Below are 14,193 nucleotides of genomic sequence, written 5' to 3' on the forward strand. Positions count from 1 at the left end.
TTGCATAGTTGTGTTTGTCACCAAATTAAATCAAATCAACAAATATGTATTGGGGGCATACTATGTTCTAGGGTATAGTGAGAACAACGAAGAAACATAATTTTAGGGGATGGGCACTAGCAGCTGGTGAGGAGGAGGGATCAGGAAAATCCAAATGTCAGTGGCAGTATTTGAACCAAGCTTTGAAGGAAAGTAGAAGTATGTCTCCCAAAAGGAGTGAATGACAGGCTTGTGACAATGTGATTGTCACTTGCAGAAAAATGCCATACCACCGTCATCAGTGTGTATGGTCCCACCATGATGAACCCTGATGAGGTCAAAGAAAATTTTTAAGAAGACCTGGACACCTTCATCACCAATATGGCAAAAGAGGATAAGCATGTAATTCCGGGTGACTTTAATACAGACTAGACACTGACTACCGGACACAGCAGGGAGTCTTTGGGAGGAATGGAATCAGAAACAGAAACAGCAGCAGTCACTAACTACTAAAAACTTGTGTGTCTCATGACTTTATCATGACCATCACTATATCCATTTACCTAAATGCAATTAAACTTTGTGGCACTTAATAGACTATGTCATTGTAAGGAGAAGAGACAGACAGGACGTGAGTGATGAAGGCAATGTGAGGTGCAGAGTGCTGGAACAATTACAATCTTATCTTCTCCAAACTAAACATTCACATTCAACAAAAGTGGCAGCACCAAAGCAAGACAACTATCAGAAGACTTAATGTTAGCAGATTAAAATTCTTCATATGTGAACACTTTATTGCTAACTTGGAGGGAAAGCTGAACCAACAAGAGACTGGCAACAGCAGAGCAGAAGAAGAATGGGCAGCTTTCAGATATTTGGTATACAGCATCACATTTACTCATCTGGGCCAGAACACTTACAAACATCAAGATTGGTTTGACAAAAATGATGGGGAAAATTCAGAAGCTGCTAAGTTAAAAACAGGAACTCCACAGGTTTTAATAGCAGGATAGTTTGTCTGTCTCTAAGAAGTCAGCATTTAACTCCTTCAAAAGTGAAATACAAGCAAAGCTTAGAGAGATACAGGAGTCTTGTCTCAATAATAAGGTAGATGAAATTTAGTCTAATGTTGATAATAACAATCCAGTGTACTTTTATGATGCCCTGAAGGCTATTTATGGGTCAAAGACCAATGGTACATCTCAGCTACTGTAACCAGAATGGCCTTTGTTTTCTTTGAGTGACTCAGTTTATCTCAGTGAGCTTTACTAGGTGCTAAGCCCCAGATCCAAACCCCATTAGGTGTTAATGTAATCCATGTGAATGTGAACCTCCCAGGGTCCTAAGGGGAGGGGCCAACTCAAGAACCAATCACCAGAGCCTGAGCTCTGGAGATTCAGATGATGTTTAATGTCTGAAGCCCTATAAGAAAGGAGGACAGAGCCATTGGTGCGGGGCTCTGGAGATGGTGTTGATGAGGAGACTCTGGGCAGCTGTAGCTAAGGAGCCCTCCAGCTTATAAACCTGGATGTTGAAACTTTGTTGAACTCTGGTAACTATCTGTTGGGACTTGAATCACACAAAGTCTGTTGATGTTTGTAATTTGTTTGCATTTTGTTTTGAAGTTCAGGGTGCTGGTTTTTTTTCCCTGAACTAACTGAATAATATTTGAATGCTGAATTAAGAGTAAGCTTGTCAACCCCTTCACCTTGCTTCACTTGCTTAAGCAGATCAAAAGAACATGTGCTGTTGGCAGCTTTCTGGGTGCTGGCTGTGGGTGAATCTTATACCCCCACAGAAGCTGCTACCCAGATTGTTGAAACAGCTACTCAGTGCAGATGGAGCCACATTGATCAGTGATGATGGAGATGATCATGGACATGATCCTGGAGAGATGGGCTGAACACTTCCATAGCATTCTCAACAGACAACCAATGCTGACGCCATTTACTGTGTACTTCAGGTTGAAGTCAGTCCCTTTTTAGCTGAACTTCCAGCTGAAGAAGATGTTTTGATTGCCATTTGACTCTTCTAGTGTGGCAAAATGCTTGGTATTGATTCTATTTCAGCAGAGATTTACAAGGCAAAGGGTCCACTTCTCATACAAAAGCTGACCAAAATCTTCTGGGTTATCCCTCAGGAGTTTGAGGATGCCTCCATTGTCTATCTCTTATAAAGGAAAAGGAAACAAGTTATCTTGTGACAATCATGGGAGTGGCATGTCTCCCTCTTAGTCATCGCTGGCAAGATTCTTTCCAGAGACCTCCTTAATAGGCAGTGTAGCTTCAGAGAGAGCCAACAAATGGTTAATATAGTGTTTGTTGCTTGGCAACTCCAGGAGAAATGCCAGGAGCAGAACAGAGGCATGTACACAATATTCATTAAGTACATACCAAAGTCTTTGGTACTTTCAGTCATGAGGGGTGTGGAAGATCGTGCTGAAATGTATTTGCCTGGAGAAGTTTATCAGTATTGTGTACCAGTTCCATGACAGCATGCTTGCACAAGTTCTAGGTAATGGACAATGTTCTCACACTTTCCCCATTAACAATGGAGTGAAACAAGGCTGTGTGCTTGCTCCCATGATTTTTAGCATGATGTTTTCTGTTGATATTGCCAGATGCCTTCAATGAGCATAAAAACTGCATCAAGGTCAGCTATTGTACTAGTGGTAAATTCTTTAACTTAAAAAGGCTACAAGCCAAGATTAAAGTGGAAGTAGAGTTGGTGAGTGGCTTTTTGTTTGTACATGATTTTGTATCCAATGCAGCCTCTAAGGCTGAGGTACAGCAGAGTATGGATTGATTCTCTGCCATTTGAGCTAATTTTGGCCTGACAATTAACACTAAGAAAAAAGGTTCTCCACCAGCCAGCACCACACTGCATAAGTCAATTTACCTTGGCAGTATATTTTCCAGGGATGTACACACAGATGATGAGGTTGACAAATGCATTGCCAGAGCTAGCTCAGTGTTTGGGAGGCTCTGGAAAAAAGTGTGGCAGAGAAGAGGTATTAGGCTGCCTACCAAACTGAAAGTCTATGGAGCCATTGTGGTGACCTCATTGCTATATGCCCATGAAACCTGAACAGCCTACCAGTGCCATGCTGGAAATTGAATTGCTTCCACTTCAGTTGTCTTAGGAAGATTGTGAAGATCATCTGGCTAGACAAGATACAAGACACTGAGGCCCTTTCTTGAGCATTCAAGCTCTACTGCAGAGAGCACAACTCAGATGGGCTAGCCATGGTGTTTGAATGCCAAATGTACATTTGTTTAAAAGACTTTTATGGAGAACTCATACAGGGCAAGCACTCACATGGAGGTCAGATGAAGCACTACAAGGACACTTTCAAGGTCTCTCTGAAGAAAACTTTGGAATTGACTATGAGATATGGGAGACACTCGTACAGTACCACCCAGCATGACATGCCCACATCAAGGAAGGTACTGTACTCTATGAACAAAGCAGAGCTGTAGCAGCTAAAATAAACTTGAGATGTGCAGACATCTCCACTCCAAATATTCATATGGACTATTTGTGTCCCACCTGTGGTAGAGCCTTCTGAGCTCATATTGCTTTGATCAGCCAGTTGGACGCATTGTACCTTGACCCTGACATAGTGATGTCATTTTAACTCTCTTTGAGCACAAAGGACAATAGCATTTTATTATTAATTACTGTATTCCAGGAACCATGGTAAACATTGGTGACTCAAAAACAAAACTGAAAAGACTGACTCACTGACAATCCTTACCCTCCAAAGGATTTACATTCTACTGAAAGAGATAATGAACAAGCATTCAAGTATATATAGAATATGTTGGCAGCTAGGTGGTGCCTGGAATCAGGAACACCTAGATTCAGTTGTGTCTCTAACATAATCAGTTGTGTGAACCTAGGAAAGTCACTTAACCTCTATCTATCTGAGCTTCCCCAAATTGAATGGGGATAGAAAGGAATATACCTTTTTCTCAGTGGTACATGGCACATACACAAAAATTGATGAGGTACTAGGTCATTAAAATCTCACAACCCAGTGCAGAAAAGCAGAAATAGTCAGTGCATCCTTTTCAGATCATGATGCAGTAAAAACTATATGTAATAAAGGGCCATGGAAAGATAAACTAAAATTAATTGGAAACTAAATAATATCTGAGCTTCCTTATCTGTTAAATGAAGATAATAAAAGAAGGATTGTTGTAAAGATCAAATGAGATATTTGTAAAATGCCTCACAAACTTTAAAGCATTATATAAATGTTACTGTCATTGTCATCATTATTATTAATATTTACAGAATGAAAATAGAGTAGTTTTGTTAGTTACCAGCTAGGGGTATAAAACAAAACCAAGATTTATGAATGTGAAAGTAGATGTTTTCTAATTATTGATTAGACCTGAATCAGATTGTATAGAATGTTTCTATTTAACGAATTTAATGTAAGTTCTCTTGGGAGCAGTCTGTTTCATTTTTTCCCACAATGCCTGAAATAGTGACTGTCACATAATAGGCATTTATTAAATGTTCGTTGGTTGACTGATAATATCATGTAAACTAACTATATTTATTCCTTAAGTAGACAATAGTTCATTACTCCATTGCATCTGTGGACATTCCCATCAATGGTGATGGTCATAGCCCATCCATGCCTTCTTCTCCTCTATGATTCATGTCCATTTCTCATCAATCCATAGAGGATCTGTCCAATGTGCTGGAGGCCTTCCTGTAGGCCTTTTAATATTTCATGGGTACCAGCACAGCAGCACTCAGGATGGCCATCTGTTATCTCTGAGTTTGACTGGAATATAGAGTACATTGAATGAGGGGGGTAGTGACATGAAATCAATCTGGAAAAAGAGGTTTGAGCCAAATAGTGAAGGGCTTAAAATGCCAGACAGAGAAGTTTGTATTTTATCCTAGAGACAATAAGAAGGAGAATTACATAGGATCACTGGATCATAGATTTCAAGCTGAGAAGTATTTTAAAGGACATCTCATCTAGTCTCCTCATTTTATAGATGAGGAAACTGAGGCCTTGAGAGGTTAAGTGACATTCCAAAAGTCACACAAATAATAACAGTGGCAATATTTAAACCTAGGTCCTGTGACTCCAAAGCAAACATTCATTTTTATTAAGAGTCAGAACCGTGCTTTAAGTATATAAATTTAGTGTCTCAGGGAACATGAATTGGAGAGAGGAGAGACTGTAGGCAGGGAGACAAATCATGAGGCTATTGAAATAGTCCAGGTCAGATGTGATGAAGATCTGAATTAGATTAGTCATTTTGTGAGTGGAGAGAAGGGGATGTATGTGAGAAATGTTGTGGAGTTAGGATAGATAATATTTGGTAAGTGATTGGATATTATTAGTAAAGAGATGGTGAGTGACCTTCTGAAAGGGAATCATAAATCATAAAACAGTCTGCATGGCTTCAAAGAGATGGATTATGTCACACCCTTTTCCCTTTTAATGGGATCACTCAGTTGGCAGATGGAGAATGATGTAGATCTAGATTATCTAGGCTTCAGTGAGGAATTTTATGAAGTGTCACATGCTACTGTGGAAAATATGGCTAGATATGGACTGGACAGTAGTAAAACTTAAAAGATTCAGAAGACGTTGAATAGCAAGATGTAGAGTAGTCATATCACCCTGGAAAGAGGTATTTTGTGGAGTGCTCCTGGGATCTGTTCTTGGCTCTGTGCTGTGTAACATTTTTATCAATGACTTGGATAAAGGCATGGGTGGCATGCTTATGGAATCTGTAACTGCCACTGAGCTGGGAGGGATAGATAATCCATATAATGACAAAATCAGCTTCCAAAAGATCTTAAAAGGCTAACATATTGGGATGAATTGAATTAGATAAAATTTAATGGGGATAATAGAAAGTTTTACAATCAAGAAGTTGATTTCACAAGTACATAATGAGGGAGATATACTGAGATGGCAATTTGTCTGAAAAATACCTGGGATTTTGGTGTATATAGATTCAATATGATGCACTGAACCACATGTACTTTTATGCATGTACATAAGTCTCATAACATGACTACCTATTTGATAAAAAGAAATTCAGTACAATAAAATAATGTGGTAAAACATCTTTCTAATTCTTAATGGCTATGAGAAGCATTTGAAAAACGTTCCTGTTTTTCTCAGATCTATTTTTAATGAAAAAAATCTTGACATATAAATGCTATTTCTCACCTTTTCCAGTGTCCCACAGAGCTGTTCTGAGTATGGAACTCCTTTTGACATCGGTGGGAGCTCATTGCTTCAGTTGGTTCTGGGGGCTGCTACAAGAGCTGAGCAAAATGATAAATGGTACTATATCTACCCTTGTTTCCAATGTCAATGTTCGTACTCATTGATTTTTCCCACACAAATTTTCCCACAAAATATATAAGATATTGATCATATGAGGCCATTCAAGGTGAAAAAATTCATGTAAATATGTCCAAATTTTCCATATCATTAAGGTACCTTATTTAAAACAGTACTCATAACATGATGTAGTGGCAGGAACAATGGGAATGTGGGTTTGAATCTTGTCTCTGCATCTATTATCTGTGTGCCCTTAGGTAAGTCATTTCCCCTGTGGGCCTCATTTTCTGTATTTAGAAATAAGAGCTTTGAACTAGATTACCTTTCATATCACTTTCAGCTCTAAATCCTCTGTCCTATGATCTCTCTTAACTAGAAACTTGGTTGTGAAAAAATCAAGATATTGATGCCTCGGTCCAGGTGAAATTGATGTCATAAAATCCATGCCTCAAAATTCATACATGTTGCTTGAAGGGGAACCCTTCAGTATTTCTCAGAGTATATTTACTTTTACTTTGTATACAATTCCAATAATATTGGATCACTAGATTCTCCATGGTGGAAGGGCTCGAATAGCTCAATGAAACTATGAGCTATGCTATGCAGCATTACCTGAGATGGACAGGTCATAGTGGAGAATTCGGGCAAAAGTGATCCACTGGAGAAGAAAATGGCAAACCACTCCAGTATCTTTGCCAAGAAAACCCCATGGACAGTATTAAAATGATAAAATCTAAGACATCAAAAGATGAGCCCCCAGGTCAGAAGGTATCCAACACATTAATGGGTAAGAGAAAAGGAGAACTACAAATAGCTTCAGAAAGAATGATGGAGCTGTACCAAATCTGAAGAAAAGGTCAGATGCAGATACAGCTGGTGACAAAAGGAAAGTCAGATACTACAAAGATCAATAGTCCATAGGAACATGGAATCTAAGATCCATGAACCGAGGTAAGCTGGATGAAATCAAACAAGAGGTGGAAAGTTTAAACATCAATATGTTGGGTGTCAGTCAACTTAAATGGATAGGAATGTGTGAATTTAATTCAGGTCACCCTTGCATATACCACTATGGGCAAGAATTCCTTAGAAGAAATGGAGTAGCACTCACAATCAATAAAAGGGTGAGAAAAGAAGTAATGGGGTATAATCTTAAAAATGACAGAATGATATTTCTTTGAATCCAAGGCAAAGCATCACAGTTATACAAGTCCATGCTCCAACCACTGATTCTGGAGAAGCCAAAGTTGCTCAATTCTATGAAAATCTACACCTTCTAGAAATAACACCAAAAATGTCAGGTTCATTATACAAAATTGGAATGGTAAAGTAGGAAATCAAAAGATAATTGGAATAACAGGCAAATTCAGCCTTGGTATACAAAATGAAGCAGGCCAGATACTAACAGAGTTTTGTCAAGATAACTTACTAATCATAGCAAACACTCTTTTTCAACAACTTAAAAGGCAACTCTATACATGGATATCATGAGATGGTCAATATAGAAATCAGATCAATTATATATGTTGTTGCCAAAAGTGGAAAACCTCTATACAGTCAGTTAAAACAAGACCTTGAGCTGACTGTGGATCCAATCATGAGCTTCTTATTCCAAATTCAAACTTAAATTGAAGAAAGCAGAGAAAACCATCAGACCATATAGCTATGACCTAAATAACATCCCTTATTAATATAAAGTGGAAGTGATGAGTAGATTGAAGGGATTAGATATGGTTAGGTAGAGTGCCCGTAGAACTATGGACAGAAGTTCATAATACTGTGCAGCAGGCACAAACAAAAAACATCCCAAAGAAAAAGAAGGGCAAAAAAGTCAAATGGCTATCTGATGAGGCTTTACAAATCGTTGAAGAAAGAAAAAGAGCAAAAGGTAAAAGAGAAAGGGAAAGATACATCCAACTGAATGCAGAATTCCAGAGAATAGTAAAGAGAGAGAAGGTTTTCTTAAATACACAATGTAAAGAAAAAGAAGAGAACAATACAATGGGAAAGTTGAGATCTCTTTAAGAAAATTAGAAGTTTCAAGGGAACATTTCATGCACAAATGGGCTGACAAAAGACAAAAATGGTAGGGACTTAAAAGAAGCAGAAGAAATTAAAAAGATTTGGCAAGAATATACAAACCTATATAAGAAAGATTTTAATATCACTGATAATTACAATTGTGTGGTTACTGATCTAGAGCCTGACATCTTGGAGAATGAAGTCGAGTAGGCCTTAAGAAGCATTGTTAACAATAAGACTAGGCGAGGTGACCAAATTCCAACTGAACTATTTAAAATTCTAAAAGATAATGTAGTTAAAATGCTTCATTCAATATGTCAGCAAATTTGGAAAACTCAACAGTAGCCCCTGGATTGAAAAAGATTGATTTATGTCCCAATCCTAAAGATCAATTCTGAGGAATGTTTAAATTGCCAAACAAATGTGCTAATTTCACAAGCTAGGCTTCAGCAATATGTGAACTGAGAATTACCAGAAGTGCGGGCTGATTTTAAAAGGGGCAGAGGAACTAGAGACCAAATTGCCAATATTTACTATATTATGGAGAAAGCAAAGGAGTTCAAGAAAAAAATCTACTTCTGCTTCATTGACTACACTAAAGCCTTTAATTGTGTGGATCATGACAAAATGTGGCAAGTCCTTAAAGAGATGGGAGTACCAGATCATCTTACTTGTCTCCTGAGGAATTTGTATTCAGACTAAGAAGCACAGTTAGAAACAAACATGGAAACACTAATTGGTTTAAGATTGGGAAAGAAATTTGACAAGTTTGTAAATTGTCACCTTATTTATTTCATTTATGTTCAGAGTACTTCATACAAAATGCTAGGACAGGCAAATCAAAAGCCAGGATTAAGGTTCCTGGGAGAAATATCAACAATCTCAGGTACATAGACGATGGCAGAAAGTAAAGAATTAAGAAATGTCTTGATAAGGATGAAAGAGGAGAATGTAAGCTTGAAGCTTAACATAAAAAACCCAAGATCTTGGCAACTGGTCCCATCATTTCCTGGCAAATAGAGAGAGAAGAAATGGCAGTAGTGTTAGATTCTGTGTTCTTGAGCTCAAAGATCACTGCAGATGGTGAATGCAGTCATGAAATTAAATGATGCTTGCTCCTTGGAAGGAAAGCTATGGCTAATCTGGATAGCATACAAAAAACCCCAAAACCAAAAAAAACAGAGATATCACCTTGCTGACAAGGGTCTTTATAGTCAAAACTGTGTTTTTTCCAGTAGCAATGTATGGCTGTGAGAATTAGATCGTAAAGAAAGCTGAAGGCAGCATAATAGATGCTTTCAAATTGTGATTCTGGAGAAGACTTTTGGGAGTCCCTTGGATAGAAAGGAGATCCAATCAGTGAATACTTAAGTTAATTCAGACTATTTATTGGAAGGTCAAATACTGAAGCTGAAGCTTAAATAGTTTGGCCACTTTGTTGTTTGTCCCTCATTTAGAAGAGGACCAATAATATTCAAAGATGATATCTTGACTTGTGTGTGAATTGAATTTAAGTGAGGCAGAGTTGCACAAAGTCATCAACCTTACTTTCTCTTCCAGAGTCACTGAAGTCCAGTGGCAGCACAAAAGTCAAGACAACTGGTGATAGCTCAGGATGCAATGGATGATGTTGGCATCTTCCATGCCTGATCAAGCTCTAAGCACTCCATAGTACCTGCTCTAGCCACTTTCATGACTGTTGAGTCTTCACATGCTTGGGCTAGCACACCCCTAACTCACTGAAGGGTTTTAGGCCTATTAGTAACCCACAACCTAGTTTTTCCTGTCTGCAGATATGGTTTTTACCATGATATGGCTGCTGTGCATGCTATAGCTTCTTAGAGCCACAGATGAGAGCTGGGTGGGAGGTGGACACCAAAGGTGAACGAGCAGCCCTGTAGAGCCTAGGAAGTCCTCATACCAGAGGTTCTAGTCCTCCCTGAATACCCCACACAGTTTTTTGGCCACATATGAGAAGACAGGACTTACTAGAAAAAGACCCTGATGTTGTGAAAGATTGAAGGAAAAAGGAAAAGGTGATGGCAGAGGACGAGATGGATAGAGAGTGTCACAGAAGCAATGAACATGAGCTTGGGCAGCCTTTGAGGGATAATGGAGGATGGAAGGGGCTGGCATGCTATGATCTATGAGGTCATGAAGAATCAAACAAAACTAAACAATAACAACAAATAACAATATTGATAATCTGAAGTAATTTAGTATGAATGAAAGACTACTATATTTGAAATCAGAGCATCTGGGTTTGAATACTGGTTCTTCTACTTAACAGCTGTGCATTGTGGGGCAGGCAAAGGGTCAGAGAAGAAATAACATAGTTTGTTACAAAAAATTCCAGTCTGATACAGATCCAGGCTATGATATAGACATTAAGGTTCATCAGCAACAAACTCAGAAACCTGGAAAAGAAAAAAAGGCAAATTTGATGATTGCCAGGAGCAATTGATTGAAAGGGAAAGGCTTAATCAAGATCAACCACACATAACTTGGATGTTGCAAAAGAACTACAATGGAGTTTGGTGGCACTCAGTGAAAACAAGGAAAAAGTTTAATTGAGAGAAACTTATTCACGAGGAAGCTAAACAGAAAGATTTAAAGACTATTCTTGACTTGCAGTTTGATTGGGATAAAATCGGTGATGATGAAGTAGAAAATGACCCAAATAATGTTATATTGACTTCCTCGTTTTCCTCGTCTGTAAATTTTGCAGTTGTGCTAGACCAACCTGACTTTTGGCCCCTTGACTTTAGGCAAACTTCTTCATGCTCTTATTCATTTTTAAAAGAAATACATTCTTATTATTCACATAAGCAATAAAATAGAATAATTTATTTTTCAGAAAGCTTTATTCAACTTTTTGGTATAATAAAAATTCTTTTCTCTTAAATCAAACTTCCCCGTCTCTCATTCTACTACTTTTTGAATTTTTCTATAGGTCAATATGGTTATTTACTAAATATTCTTAATAACTTTGTATACTCCCTGGACAATTTTTTCATATCCTATGATGGATATGCATATACCAGGTTGGGAACTTAGATCATATTTAAAGTTCCTTTGGTCTCTAAATACTGTTACCCATTGGTTTTTTAGCTTATAGTGGATTGGAAGTCGCAAATTTAAAAGCTAGTGGGGAAGGCTGAGACAACTGATAACTGATAGAGGGAGGAGAAAAACCCCAAGAAACAAACAAAAATCTCAATAGAGAAGACTCAGTTGGGGTCAAATAGTTCTACATACTTCAATGACTGCTACAGAGGTCACTAGATTGATATTGACAATGATGACAATGAATATTCAGACAAAAGTTAGGTGATATTCAGTGTCCCTTTTTCAATAAAACTTGATAACATGTACTTCATTTACGTAAAAAAGATTATCATAAAATAGTAAAAAAATATACATGGTGGTTCAGTTATTTGGGATATGTACATATATTTGGAATAGCTAATTCCCTGAATGAGGATGCTAGATTAATGAGGAATGATTACAGGGTTAGGGAATGCATCTCACTTATCCAGTGAAGTGCTTTCAGAGTCAATAAAAGCCAAATGTCTGAAATGAACTCACAGAACAAGAGGAACATTATTCTGAGTTTTCCAAAGCAAGACAAACAAACCCTGAGATCTCTATTGAGAAGTATAATGTTTGACGTAAGAAGAGCTGGATTCATATTCTGACTGCCAGAAATTAGGTGTAGATTTAAATTGAGAGCAGTTTCTGCCAAAATAATAACTGATAACTCCCAAGTGATTACTATACTGTGTGTAATTAGAGTCCTTCTTGGAGAGTCAAAGAAAAACCTTTTTGAGACTCACTGAGTTGGACTAAGTCAAGAATGAGGTGAATTTTGCCATAAGACACTTCACTCTAGTGTGCAGTGAGCTTCCGTTTGAGAAGCTGTGGGAGTGAATTGAGTATGCTCCATTTCTCCTAATCAATGTGGTCTCAGATAAGAAAAAGTACCCATCAGAGTGAAGAAGAGAGTGCTGTAAAATCTCATATTGACTAGAAATGAGTCTGTGTGTGAGCACTGCAAGGAAAGTGAACTTACCTCTCATTTGACAGCCTGATATATTGCGTGTAGAGCTGCATGACCAACTCTTTGCTAAAGTTTGAACTTTCCTTGTGCGCTCTGGTAGAATGTTTTAAAAGGCCACCTCTGAAGTATAGCTTCTTTATATGTATATCTATTATCTCTACCATTAGAATGTAAGCTCCTTGAGAGTAGGGACTGTTCCTTTTTTACCTTTATATTCAGGGCTCAAAATAGTGCTTGGCATATAGTAAGCCCTTTATATATATATATATATATATATATATATATATATATATGTGTGTGTGTGTGTGTGTGTGTGTGTGTGGTGATGGTTAGACAACATACTATATTGAAACTATCATGTGGTGACAGTGAACTCTGTGGCTGTAATGGTCTTATATATTTATTCTGAAATGTTGGTTGAGCTGTCTCTGTCATGAGATCCTCTATGAAGAGTTTATGGAAAGACACAGAAAAGAATCATGCACAATGAGGAAGCATAATCAGAATAACAACCCACATTTATGTAGCACTTTCAAGATTGGCAAAGTGCTTTATAGATGTTATTTTATTGGAGCTTCGCAAGAAGCCTGTGCTGTTGCACAATGGAAAGAATATTGGCTTAGAAGTCAGAATACCAGAGTTCAAATCCTATCTGGCCACTTGAATGACGTTAGACAAGTCACTTCCCTTCTCAAGGCCTCAATCTTCTCATCTGTGAACACTAGTTGACTTCTGAGAGCCCTTCAAGCCCTAGTTCTATCACTGATTCTGAAAGGTAGGTCATATTGATTTTATGAAACAGATACTACTATTAATTCCATTTTATAGATGTGAAAACTGAGGATCAGAGAGGTTAAGTGATTTGCCTAAGATCAGGTTAGTTCTAAGTGTCTAAGAAAGGATTTGAACCTATGTTTTCCTGACTTCACCACTGTACTACCTGAGATATAGGGTATGCCTACATCAGTGAAATCATGGATCCATCAAAGTTCCCCAACAACAGAGTGTAGGTGATACTAGCTTCCCAAAGATTATGCCAGTGGAATACAAGCTGATTTGCTGGAAAGAACACTGGATACAGAGTCAGAGAACCTGGATTGCTTATACATGTGGTTCAGTCATTTGTGAGTTGTGTCTGACTCTATGGCCCCATTTGGTGTTTTCTTGGCAGAGATACTGGAGATTTCCTTCTCCAGCTCGTTTTACATATGAGGAAATGAGGCCAACAGGGTGAAGTGACTTGCCCAGGGTCTCACAGTTAGAGACCAGATTTGAACTTAGGAAGATAAGTCCTCTTGACATCAAGCCTAGTACTCTATCCACTGTGCCACCCAGTTGTCCCTGCTTGTACATAACAAGCACTTAATAAGTCATTGTTGACTAACTGAATTCCTATTTTGCTACTTATTTCTTTCAGAACTGTGGAAAAAGTGACTTGTTCTCTCTAGGCCTCAGTTTCTACATTTGTAAAAGGAGAGGGTTGAACCAAACGATCTCTAAAGTCCTTCCAGCTCTCTATTTAAACCCTAAGCCATCTTACCCCTTGCTGAGTTGCAATGGTTTAAGATTTGTTTACAGTGACAGGCTTTCAGACTGTGCATCTGTCGTCTGAGGACCAGAGTAGCTGAATTCAGAAAAGATCATCACTGTAATCTTGGCCACCAGGGGATGGAATTTTTAGGTTAAAGCAGCTGATGAAACTAAGGGGTGTGTGTGTGTGTTGGGGAGGGGGCAGGTAAAGGTGGATTGCGATCTGTGTCAAGCACCAATACCAATGAAACCACTCAGTTCTTTCGAAATG

Source organism: Trichosurus vulpecula, chromosome 3 (assembly GCF_011100635.1).
Source record: "Trichosurus vulpecula isolate mTriVul1 chromosome 3, mTriVul1.pri, whole genome shotgun sequence".
In the NCBI taxonomy this organism is placed as follows: Eukaryota; Metazoa; Chordata; class Mammalia; order Diprotodontia; family Phalangeridae; genus Trichosurus; species Trichosurus vulpecula.